At 47.4% G+C, this 10401-nt stretch overlaps 1 pseudogene across 1 annotated transcript; it reads left to right on the top strand.

Moving 5' to 3' along the window:
- Positions 1 to 307: 307 nt before the first annotated feature.
- LOC147882861 (cysteine protease XCP2 pseudogene) lies at positions 308 to 1814 on the top strand (annotated as a pseudogene). Its single transcript, XR_015543862.1, has 3 exons — positions 308 to 1030; positions 1174 to 1314; positions 1461 to 1814. The product of XR_015543862.1 is annotated as a cysteine protease XCP2 pseudogene (transcript).
- The last annotated feature ends 8587 nt before the right edge of the window (positions 1815 to 10401 follow it).

Consider the following 10401-nt stretch of genomic DNA (forward strand, 5'->3'; position numbering starts at 1 on the left):
GCAGGCCAAAAAATTAGTTAGAAAACACATATAATCCATGAAATTCAATAATGGTCACATGATTGAAAAATAACCATGACATTAAACATGGCGTAGAGAAGCTTTATGAGCCTTTTGGGAAATGGTTGATGAGGAAGGCTTGTCCGAACCGCCCTCAGGGAAAGGGTTTGTGTGAAGGGATGACCTTTAGCTTCAACTTTGCTTTGAAGCCAAGTGCTCAATCTAAAATCCAACTAAGCTAGAAGCACCAAAGCTTGTACATAAACAAGGTGGAAGGGGAGAGGATCCTCATCCACAGCTTGAAAACATGGCTCGCTCCGTCCTCCGTGCCACCCTGCTCCTCTCGCTTGCTCTCGCTTCCCTCCTGGCCTGCCTCGCTCACGCCCAAGTTCCTCCTCGTCTTTTAGAGGACACATTTCCACCCGCAGACCATGTAACCTCCCTCTTTCTGTCCTGGCTCCAACAGCACCCCCGTCCTTACTCCAACGACTCCTCGCTCACCCACGAAATGCTTAAGCGCTTCGCCATCTTTGCAGACAACTTCAGACACATCTTCGAACACAACCGTCAGGCTTCTGCCGGTCACTGGCTGGATCTGAACGACTTTGCCGATCTCACCCATGCAGAATTCAGAGCAGCCTACTTGACAGCTGGTTCGAATTTTGCCGGCGTGGCTGCAAAGCGCCCCGCAGCCCCGTTCCAATTTAGTTTCGACAGTAATTTAGATATCCCTCCGTCTGTCGATTGGAGGGAAAGAGGAGCAGTGACTCGCGTTAAGAATCAGGGGCAATGTGGCAGTTGTTGGGCTTTCTCAACAGTAGCGGCTGTGGAAGGTATAAACCAGATTGTAACTGGACGTCTCGTCTCTCTCTCGGAGCAAGAGCTTATCGATTGCGACACGGAAAGCAACAATGGCTGCAATGGTGGGTCGATGCCCGAAGCTTTTGAATTCCTGGTAAACAATGGCGGCATTGATACAGAAGAGGACTATCCGTACTTGGCAACGGACGGAGTCTGTGATATCCCCCGGGTAAAAACATATGAGAAGTCTTAATTCGGATACGTTGCTACTCAACTTGCTAGACCTGTATTCATAATAATCCATCCTACTCCTTTACGTCCTTACACTTGAACGTTCACTTTGCCGTCTAAGACTATGCATGTCTGTAACAGATGGATAATCATGTCGTTACCATAGATAGCTATGCTGAAGTATCGGTGAACGACGAGCAGGCGCTTCTACAAGCTGTCGCACTGCAACCCGTCAGCGTCGGAATCGACGCAAGCAACAGGGATTTCCAGTTCTATTCGGGGGTGCGGCTCAATCCCGGCCAATATAGATGGTTTAAGTTCCTTAAATATTTGCTCCTCGTTTTTGTAATCTTTTTAATTTCATTTTCAGCTTGGCGACCGCGTGTTCTGTTAGTGGTACTGAATCGTGGAGAGTCACAACGATGCAGGGCGTGTACGATGGAAACTGCGGCACAGATCTTGACCATGGTGTGACAGTGGTGGGATACGGGACGTACCAGCAGGGCTCGGATCACTGGATTGTGAAGAACTCGTGGGGGGCAGGTTGGGGCGATCGGGGGTTCATCTTGATGCAGCGTGGGACGGGGCAACCGGAAGGCAAATGCGGCATCAACACCATGGCCTCCTTCCCCATCAAACTCAATCGAAACCCAGATTCCAGCCATACTGATCACCTGAAGGCCAAATGACATAGAGGATTCTACCCACGTCATATTTAACCCGCACCATAACTGAAAATCAAATTATCGTAATATTGTGGTGTAGTGAGGTTTGTTTTAATAATTTACTCACTAGTAGCATGACCCGTCTACTGATTAGACATAGGTTTCCTTTAATTTATAAAGTTTAAGTTTTTTTAAAGAATCTCAACCTTTAAAAAAATTTAAGAAATATTTAAATTGAATCTCTATTAAGACTTGCACCTCTCTCTCTCTCTCTCTCTCTCTCCCCTGTGAAAGTGACTAGTTGTAATTTTACAAATCTCAACATATGTATGCTTTTTAATACATTTCTCTCATTGTATCACATCTTGATGCAGTAAAAGAATTGCTAGAGTCCTCTCCTTGTTGCAGGTCGCAAGTTCAATTCCTTTTGTGCCATTTGTGAGGCCCCAACTTCTTTGGTAGGTTTTCATGTCTTCATGCAGATGACATTCTAGTAATGCAGTACAAAATGAATCATACACAAGATCATTGGATGCCAAAGGGTGGTGACATATAGTTGTTGAAAAGTGTGGTGGCTCTCAGTGGTGACTCACGTGTCATGGGGATGTTGAAGAGATGACTCACGTGTCATGGGGATGTTGAAGAGATGCCAATGGAGCCTCCACTCTAAGCTACTCCTTGTGAGAGCACTGCAAGGCACGAGTCGTCTGCAAGTGTCACTCAAGCGGCCTTTGTATTGTTGCAATGTGTCTCCACACGAGAAAGAGGGAAGGAGAAGAGGGGAGAAGAGAGGGGAGAAGGGAGGGAGAAGGAGAAGGGAAGAGGAGAGTGAAGGGGGATGGAGTGGCAGACACAAGGGCACTACAATGGAAACAAGAGAACACCCAAAACACTCTCTTGGAAGAGAAGAGGGAGCTTGTATTCAAACTTGTGCAAACAACAATGAAGACCAAACTCAACACTGTCACCTTTTGAAGGGAGAGCAACCCTTTTCCTTTTAGCACTCTCCTCCTCTTTTACAACCAAAGGCTCTTGGGCCCGTAGGGTGCCAAGGCATATTGCTATTCTTTGCATCTCTCCCTACTAGCGAAAATAGCACTTTCGTTAACCATATTAAAGTGATTGGGACAATCCTAGCATTAGGAGGTGGTCCTAACCGGTTCCCAAATAGCCCTTGTGTTAGCCTTGCGTTTCCAAGACTTAGGTGATTTGGGTCTCAAACTCCATGAGTGCCCTCATGCCTTAAGCCATTTGGGGCTCGAACCCTGTAAATGAGGCTCAAAACCTAGAGTGGTGAGGCTTAACTCCCGCGAGACACTTAACAGCAACTTGCAGCTAGAACGTATAACCTTTGCACATTGCCTAGATGCTTTGGTCTCGAGATATTTGGGGATCAAACTCCCTGGGTTTGAGCTATTCTCCTTGGCTATTTCTGTGGACGTAGAGCTGAAATGTGCATGTTGCCTGCAATCTTTGGTCTTGGGTGTTAGCTGGAACATACAATCTATGCACGTTGCCTGGAGTCTTTGGCTTTTGGATATTTGGGGATCAAACTCCTTGAGTTTGAGCTGTACTCCTTCCATGTGCCCGTTGCCTGCAAGCTTTGGCCTTGGGGTATTTGGGGATCAAACTCCCTAAGCTTGTCCATTGAAGTAGATCGTGAAGCCTAATCACCCCTAATCACTGATTACCTTGCATTCGGCGACTGTACTCTATGGATGTTAACATGCCCCCTTATCGATCATTGGGATAGGAGCATCAGGGGCGAGGCTATATCCTCCTCTTGTGTGCTTTGGATGTGTGTGTTGCCATTCATCGAAGGACTCTCGAAGGATTGCGTGATGAATTGTGTGAGGGGGCGCACCTCAAGAATTTTGTAGAGATGGAGGTGGGAGACCTTGAGCAGGCACTTCCATGGCAGTTGAGTGATGAGTGAGTCAGTGGATGAGGAAGAGCGAGAGGACATAAACAGGTTGTTCAAATGGAAGTGGAAGAGGGCATGAGGTTGTGAGAATTCTTGGCAAATTTTGCAAGAGTTTGGGGGCAACTGCTATGGCGACGACCCCATGCGATAAGCCTGTTTATATAGATTTTCCATCCCCACAGTTGGCGGGATCATTTTATGGCCACGGTCAGTGGAATAAATCGATGGCGACGGTCGGCACGGTAAGTCGATGGCGATGATTGGTGCGGTAAATAGATGGCGACGGCCGGTGTGATGTGGCAAAGACCACGACCAGCGTGATATGAGATGGTGATGGTCGATGTGATCTGACGATGGCGATGAGCGGCAAGGTGTTTCTTTGGCAGGCAACCGGTGTGATCTTGCAATGGCAACAGTCGGCGAGGTCTTTCTTTAGCAATGACCGGCAGGATACTTCTTAGCGGCGACAGATGGGATATGCGATGGTGACAGTTGGTGGGTTCTTTCTTTAGCAACGACCGGCGGGATACTTCTTGGCAGCGATCGATGGAATACGCGATGGCAATGGTTGGTAGGATGTTGGGGTCACGACGATCGGCGGGATACCTCTATGGTGATGACCGACGTGATAGTGTAAAGAAGTAAAAGGAAGAGAGAGAGAGAGAGGGGGGGTTGTGAAGAAAAGTGAGTAGAGTGCACTTGGGGGGGGGGAGAGGAGTGAGTGAGTAGAGTGCACTTGTGCAGTGCACGCGTGATTGTGAGGTCAGCATCCAAAATGGTGAACAAATGCAAAACATGGATGTACTGACTCTAATCACCTAGTGCTGACCGTGGGTGTGTGTGTGTGTGTGTGCATGTTCGGTAGGGATTGGTGAGCTGTAGGTGCATCGAGTGAGATGCCTACTGTATTGACTCACCTAGACCTAGACTCGATGATTATGAGGAATGCAGTGTGGGCGGATGCCGTATTGCTGCATAGCATGTAAAAAGACACATAGAGTAATTGTCTAGTTTGTTTTTTAGCTTGGATGCCAGAGGCACATTTGCACTGGGCTTAGTTGTTCCGACATGGTCCGTCTTCTTGGGGGAAGAGGGTTCTTGTGAGTCCCGCCCTTGGTGCAGACCCTTGCTTTCGTGAGTAGGTTGGTACCGTAGAGGGGGTATGTTTGCAATTACTTCTGAGGGCTTGCCTTTAGAGTGAGGTTCTTGTGTAACACCTCGTAGGGGAGGGGTTGGTCCTTGCACTGCTCCCTAGCTACCCTTAGCGAGATTTTTGTTGAGTTGAACCAATCATTGTACTTATGTGTACTCAGTACCTTGGGGCTGGCCTGCTTCATTCAGCTCGATGGTAGGTTCTTGTGGTGCTGTATCTCGGGGAGACTCAAGCTCTTGTGTTGCTTCCTTCGAAACCTTCACGGCTTGCACCCTCGTCTTCGGGACCTAGGCGACCTTATTGCCTTGGCTACCCAAGTGGTTGGTGTTGACCGAGCTATTGGAGAGTGGTGGCGGTGAATGAGGTGGATGAGGTTGTAGTGCAGGCTGGCGGTATGGTCTTCTTCTTGTAACAAATGGTTTCGGAAGAGATATCCCTAAGGCGACCAAGGCCTTTTGTGTTGCTTGGACTTCCTCTAGGATTCGAGTCCGATTCAAGTGACGTTGGGCACAGAGGATAGCCTCTTGTACTTGCTGTTCACAAATTTCCTGAGCGGAGGATGGTGGTGGCGGTGGAGTGGGCAATGGCACTGGTTTACCACTATGGCTGGTTTTCTTTTCCCTTTGAGCCGGGACTTTTGGTGGGGTGTTGGAGGTGGTTGGGGCTTCTGGTCTGTCCTTTTTTGTAGCTTCATTGTCATGGATCAGTGAGGGCAGAACTGAAGAAGTAGACTTGGTCCACACATTGAGACTACCACCGTTCGGCCACCATTAGTGAATGAAGCAATCCGAGCATGCCAGTCAATTTAACAGTTCACAGCATAGCACCAGGTTCTTCCCAATATAATATGTTCTTCGGTTGCTTCTATGGGGAGAACATAAAATCGTATATCCACTACCTGGCAAACAACCATTAGACTTAAACAAAACCCAAAGTTTGTAGGAGTTGGCCATTTATAGCTCTTACTAAAGCGATGGTGACGATTAGGGGTACCTGTAGCTTTTTCCATACCTCATGGGAGATGAAGTTGTGGCTTGCTCCTAGATCCATGAGTGATTTGATCCACATGCACGGAACATGTAGTTGAACAAGCAACCTGGTTGGCTCCACTGTTAGCTCATCCATTAGTTGCAACCATTCAGTCGTTGCCTTAAGCAGTGTCATTTGCTTACGCTATTGGAGCTTAGCGTTGCAGATTCTAGCTTCCTCGATGGCCTGACGTTTCATCCTGGCCACCTCGGCCTTGAGTTCTTTTTCTCTATGCATGTCTTGAAGGGTGGAGAGATTGAGTGCGCCATAGTATCTTTTTAATTTGCTCCCGTTAAGGTAGGCATCCATTTCTATCCCATCAAGGGCGGCTATTCGACACGACCCTTGGAGAGTGATCTCAACCACGTGGTAGGAACCCATACCTCAGTACTTTAGCTTGCATTTAGTATTACAGACGCTATATAGGAGTGTTAAATCTCCTTCTGCCAAGTCCTTGTTCTTGAGGTTATGGTCAAACCACTTTTTATGTCGAGCCTTTTCTACCCAGAGAGAGTAGGATACACGTAACCTTGTCTCTTCTAACATTTCGAGGTCAAGTAGATGTTCTGCTAGCACCCCGAAGGCTAGGCTGAAGGGGGTACAATGCGTGGCCACTTTGTAGGAGGTCCTGTAGGCCCATAATGCTACTATGAGTTTGTGTTCCCAATCGGTACAACTGGCTTCTATTGTACAGGTGATGACCTTACAACACGTTTTATTGGAGCTCTCGACCAAGCCATTTGCCCTAGGGTAGTATGGGCATTGACTTCCTATGTATGATCATAAACTCACTAGTCAGGATTGCTATCATTTTGTTAAGGAAGTGAGTTCCTCGACCACTGACTAACTCCAATGGATATCCGAACCGCGTGATTGCTTGTTCATATAAGAATTTGGCAGTGGATCTTGCATCGGCCTTCACCGTGGATCTTCCTTCTACCCACTTGGTGAAGTAATCGGTGACCAAGATGATGTATCTAGCCCTGGTCCCCTTAGCTCTGTTGGGCTTACAGGTCCAATGAAATCAATGCCCCATTTTTCAAAGGGTTGATCGGTCAAGGGCATCATGTCTTCCTTGTGGGGGATTTGGATACGCTGGCAGGGGTCACATCATTTGATGAATTTGATCATGTCTCCAAAGAATGTCAGCCACCAAAGACCAACTTGCAGCACTTTACATATTGTAACATCAATGGAAAATATGACCTCCTACGATTCTTGAGTGGGATTCTTCAAGCACATCGATGTATTCATGTTCGCACTTACATCTTCACAAGATGCCATCCTTGCCCATGCGGTATAGTTGGCCGGCTATCAGTTGATATGGCGATGCATCCTTAATTAGCTTGCAGGCTAAGGGCCTGACCCAAGGGTAATACGTTGGCCAAGTAGTGGCCGATTTCAGTGGTCCATTCGGGAATGATGTCAAGGAAGAAGAGAGAAGCGCCTAGGAGATCATCTTCTACTCCCGTTGGGGCTTCACCGTTTGGGATTCTTGACAAGTGGTCAGCGAGAACGTGGGTTTTCCCTTTACATACAATGATTGTGAAGTCAAACTCTAGAAGAATTAGCATCCACCTGGTGATGCGTACAGTCATGCAAGGTTTGTTAACCAAGTATAACAATGCTTGGTGGTCCACAAAGAAGACAACTTGTTAGCCAACAAGTAGTGCCTGAACTTCTTAATTGCATAGACCATGGCGAGACCTTCTCTCTTTGTTGTGGTGTAGTTAACCTCAGCCTCGTTTAGTTGGCAACTCGCAAAGTATACCGGGTGATCTAAATTATGCTCCTCGGGTTGGGCTAACACACACCCGATGGCAAAGTTGGAGGCATCAATATGGACATGGAATATTAAATTCCAGTCAGGTGACCTCAACACTAGTACAGTGTCTAGAGCTAGTTTGAGGGTTTCAAAGGATGCTTGGCATTCCTCGGTCCACTCAAAGGATACTAGCAGTTTGTATAATTGGCAAGCTATGTTCGCATAGAACAAGATGAATCTCCTGGAATAGCCCCTGTCGCCAGTAAATTGTTGGACTCCCTTGGCATTGGTGGGGGGTGGTAACTCCAAGATGAGTTTGGTTTTATTATGGTCCATAGAGATTCCATTCCGGGATACTATGTGGCCCAGGATGACACCATGTTTGGCCCAAAACTGGCAATTAAGAGGATTGAGGGATATGCGATATAGGCGGCATTTCTTGAGGATGAGCCTACGGTACTTTAGGTGGTCATCCCACTTCGAGTTCATGTAGATGTCATCCAAGAAGACTTCCACAAAGTCTCTCAGATACTCTTTGAATACCGTGATCATCATCCATTGGAAGGTAGCAGGGGCATTGGTTAATCCGAATATCATCACCGTGGTTGCATACACACCCCATTCGGTTGTGAAGGCGATCTTATGTTGATCTTGCAGGGCGATCGAGACTTGGTTATAACCTGAAAATACGTCTAAGAAGCTATACGCTTCTTTTCTGGCTACCCTTTCTAGAACACGTTCCATGAATGGTAAGGGGTAGTGGTCACGTCCAGTGGCAGCATTAACCTTTTTCAAATCCATGCATACTTTAGTTTTTCCTTTTTTTTTAATGACTATTATGAAGGGTGATACCCAGCCCGTATGCTCAATCTCATCGGTGAATCCGGCATCTATGAGTTTCTGGATTTCTTCCCTCATTAAGAGTGCATATTTGGGATTCAAAGGGTAGGGGCGTTGACGTACCAGCCCGGCATCATCTAGCATGGGGATTGTGTGCTGCACTACTATGGTAGGCACTCCCTTCATGTCGGTATACTTCCAGGCCATGCAGTCGTTATACTCTTGTAGGAGAGCTATTAAGGCATTCTCCTCGTTGGGGGTGAGACCATTGGCGATGAATATGGGTTGGGGGTCCTGCCCTTCTAGGGCTAGGTTTACCTCCTTGATCGGGGCTGACCCATCATACCCTTGAGAACATCCGTCTTCTCGAGACCTCTTGGCTTGTTGGTATAAGATCTTCCAATCTTGAATCGTATAGGCCTTTTAATGGGCTGGTAGCTACCATAGGTCCTCTTTCTCTTTAGTTTCCTCCTCTCTTTCTACCAGAGTAGTGGTCCTTTTGCTCTCCTTTTGACCTTAGCCGGGCTTGCCTTAGCCGTACTTTTGGATACATGGGGTTTGGGACATGAAGGGGCCTCTTCCATTGTGCTTATAGAGCCGATAGGGGAGGTTACCTTACTCTCCCTAGTTCCCCAGTTAGAGGAGAACTCGTGATGAGCAGTCACAGCCAGCCAGTGGAGATCTAATTTTACCAAGGCTTAAGGTTCCCTTTCTTACCTCTCATGGTTTGAGCATGTTAAACATTCTCAGGGGAACCACCATGGTCAGACCCTCAAGCTCTAGAGTGGTGATATGAAACCCTACTCTTTCTGTGACATCTATATTGGCTAAGATGTGCATCCACTTCTGTGAGAATTCTAGCTCGGGGAGAGGTGCATACCAGAAGTCATTAGACTCCTTCTCATCCTCTTCCTTGTCACAGGGTTGGAATAGCTTTACGGAGGTGGTTCGGGCAGTGATGTCGGATTCTGTGGTGTCCTAAGAATGGGTGGGCCTTGTAGGTGTGCAAGTCCACTCTCATGGTTTGCTCCTCATGCCACAAGTAGATGTTATCATTATGCTAATCATGCACAATTCCAGACATTCGCAAGAAGGGCCTGCCTAGGCCCAGCTTCATATCTCGACTGCCGAGTGAAGTCCGGACTACAAACCTGATGAGGTATGTGAACCTTAATATTTATGCCAATAAGCACTCCCAGGGGCTCAACAGTTCCCCCATCGACTAACTTTACTACCAGATGGGTCTGCTCAAGTGCGGGTTTTCCTATTTCACCCAACATTGCTTGGTGTAGACACTCACTCCCGCTCCCCCATCTAGGATGGCTTCAACCTTTTGGTTTTGATAGACTATGGGGATAGCAGCATTCGTGTCATCACCCTCGAAGTACTGGCCTAGCTTGTTGATGGGAACCATCGATTGGCTAGGCTTAGGGCTGGAAGGGACTGGGGGTAAGGATGGTTTGTTCATCCAATTGGATAGATCGCACCATAGGATGGGATTTCCTCTTAGCAGGGAAGCGATCGGCATTTTTGCCTCTATCGATAGGAAGGCAGCCAACCCCGCACTATCACTGAAGCCTCTACTTCCATGGACAACAAGTCCTCGAATCCGTACAATTCTCCTTCCTCCTGGAGGTTCTACAACATTGGGTCTTCCTGGAACATCTTTTGCATCATATCCGGAGGTTCTGACTGCTTGAAGCTGAGGTGTTCCTCTTCCTCCACCCTTTCCGACACCTTGAGCGATTTCGTCCCTTGGTGGCCCATTAGGTGGGATGGATGAATAGTATCTAACACTCAATTGGCCTTTAGTCGATGCTCGAACTTCTCTTGGCAGTCTCATACCAAGTTTTGGGTATCTTTTACATATTGCTTTTCTAGGACCGGGTCAAGATAGGTCTCCTTATAGGAGGATATCGGTGCTAGGCCCTGAGCCCACCTTGGAATGTTTACCTCTAGACTCGGAGGCACTTCAGGGTCACCCTGGGAAGCT

Source organism: Dipteris shenzhenensis, chromosome 29 (assembly GCF_047967505.1).
Source record: "Dipteris shenzhenensis isolate YYH24624 ecotype China chromosome 29, Dip_SZ_1.0, whole genome shotgun sequence".
In the NCBI taxonomy this organism is placed as follows: Eukaryota; Viridiplantae; Streptophyta; class Polypodiopsida; order Gleicheniales; family Dipteridaceae; genus Dipteris; species Dipteris shenzhenensis.